Genomic DNA, 2,500 nt, shown 5'->3' with positions numbered 1-2,500 from the left:
ATTTTAGATTTTTTTTTCCAACCGCCGTGTCTTTGTGAGAAGCAGAGTAGGTGAAGGGATGATCTCTGCATGTGTGTTTCCCACCATGAAGCATGGAGGAGGAGGTGTGATGGTGTGGGGGTGCTATGCTGGTGACACTGTCAGTGATTTATTTAGAATTCAAGGCACACTTAACCAGCATGCCTACCACAGCTTTCTGCAGCGATACGCCATCCCATCTGGTTTGCGCTTAGTGGGACTATCATTTGTTTTTCAACAGGACAATAACCCAACACACCTCCAGGCTGTGTAAGGGCTATTTGACCATGAAGGAGAGTGATGGAGTGCTGCATCAGATGACCTGGCCTCCACAATCACACAACCTCAACCCAATTGAGATGGTTTAAGATGAGTAGGGCCGCAGAGTGAAGGAAAAGCAGCCAACAAGTGCTCAGCATATGTGGGAACTCCTTCAAGACTGTTGAAAAAGCATTCCAGGTGAAGCTGGTTGAGAGAATGCCAAGAGTGTGCAAAGCTGTCATCAAGGCAAAGGGTGGCTACTTTGAATAATCTCAAATATAAAATATATTTTGATTTGTTTAACACTTTTTTGGTTACAACATGATTCCATATGTGTTATTTCATAGTTTCGGATGTCTTCACTATTATTCTACAGTGTAGAAAATAGTAAAAATAAAGAAAAACCCTTGAATGAGTAGGTGTGTTCAAACATTTGACTGGTACTGTGTATTAGACATATCAGAACATTGAGCGTAATGTTTGAAAGACCTAAATTACTCGTGTGAATTGCTATGTGGGAACGTTGACAGGGAATGTGTCACAGATATATAAGTGGTTAGTTACCTCATCCAGGACAGATATATGTGGTTAGTTACCTCATGCACGACAGATATATAAGTGGTTAGTTACCTCATCCAGGACTGATATATAAGTGGTTAGTTACCTCATCCAGGACAGATATATAAGTGGTTAGTTACCTCATCCAGGACAGATATATAAGTGGTTAGTTACCTCATCCAGGACAGATATATAAGTGGTTAGTTACCTCATCCAGGACTGATATATAAGTGGTTAGTTACCTCATCCAGGACAGATATATAAGTGGTTAGTTACCTCATCCAGGACAGATATATGTGGTTAGTTACCTCATCCAGGACTGATATATAAGTGGTTAGTTACCTCATCCAGGACTGATATATAACTGGTTAGTTACCTCATCCAGGACTGATATATAAGTGGTTAGTTACCTCATCCAGGACAGATATATATGTAGTTAGTTACCTCATCCAGGACCGGGCTGATGAGCAGAGCAGGACCCCATAGGAACTGTCTGTGGATGTCCCACGTCTTCCTGTCAGTCACGAACCTGCCAGAGGACACATTGATACACACTCATATCAAGGGTACATTTCTCCTCCATCTATGGACTGGGCCGAAAAAAAACAAGCTGAAACCCATATCGATAATATTGGCAGCCAGGTCACCAGCGATAGGAGTCAGTATTCAACATCCATCCATGTCTGAGGACGTCGGGAGATGACTTGGAAACAGGCCTCTAGGGGCAACAGTGAATGCTGTTACCTTCATGGAGGTTTCAGTTTTGCTAGGGTGTTGTGGACGGGGTTGGCAGATGAGTGTAAGCATCTGCCCTGGTACCAAAGATTTCTTGTTTGAATCAAGTGATTCAAATCAAGTGAAATTTTTAGATTTTTGTGGTAAGCCTAGGCCAAATCTTAACCCTTACCTTAACCATTTGGAGTTAATACCAACATTTTAATGCCTAAACTTAAACCTAACCTTAAAAATTAAAAGTTAATGCCTAAACTTAACCTTAAACACTTCGAAATTTGACGTTTGAGAAAACATGTACGAACGACTACTTCAGACTTGAGACTGTCAGCGCTAGTTGAATATTCGTGTGTGTGTGTGTGTGCTCGTGTGTTTGTGCGTCTTTGTGTGTGTGTACTCACTCATGCATTAGTGGTCGGACCACTGTACTTCCTTGGCTGTGGGCGTAAAACATGAGTGTGTAGAGGTAGGGTAGGAGTGTGTAGCGGATATTCAACACATCACGAGAAGCCTCAGAAAACGACGCATCCCACGACACAGGGTCTTGTCTCTGTAACACGCATACACACACACACACACACACACACACACACACACACACACACACACACACACACACACACACACACACACACACACACAGAGAAACAAAACACAGAAACACACGCACAGACAGAACAGAAACACACACACACACACAGAGTAGTTAATGAATGACAGTACAGCTGCACATACAGTGTCTTGTACGTGTTACCAGATAGCCGTTCAAAATAATGATGTTAACATACACACTATAGGTCCAGAACAGTGATGTTAGCATACACACTATAGGTCCAGAACAGTGATGTTAACATACGCACTATAGGTCCAGAACAGTGATGTTAACATACACACTATAGGTCCAGAACAGTGATGTTAACATACACACTAT

At 42.1% G+C, this 2,500-nt stretch overlaps 1 pseudogene across 1 annotated transcript in view; it reads right to left on the bottom strand.

The window, feature by feature from the left end:
* The window catches only part of LOC311125048 (maltase-glucoamylase-like), a 37,453-nt pseudogene that overhangs the window by 7,467 nt on the left and 27,486 nt on the right, over window positions 1–2,500 (bottom strand). Inside the window, exons 16-17 of the transcript XR_014615166.1 lie at window positions 1,971–2,119; window positions 1,282–1,366 (exon numbers count right to left, since the gene is read on the bottom strand). The product of XR_014615166.1 is annotated as a maltase-glucoamylase-like (transcript). The remainder of the gene's footprint in view (window positions 1–1,281; window positions 1,367–1,970; window positions 2,120–2,500) is intronic.

Source organism: Coregonus lavaretus (assembly GCF_964263955.1).
Source record: "Coregonus lavaretus genome assembly, contig: HAP1_SCAFFOLD_5600, whole genome shotgun sequence".
NCBI classification, from domain to species: domain Eukaryota; kingdom Metazoa; phylum Chordata; class Actinopteri; order Salmoniformes; family Salmonidae; genus Coregonus; species Coregonus lavaretus.
Note: the sequence above shows the minus strand (reverse complement) of the source record. Positions and strands in the feature narration are given on the sequence as shown.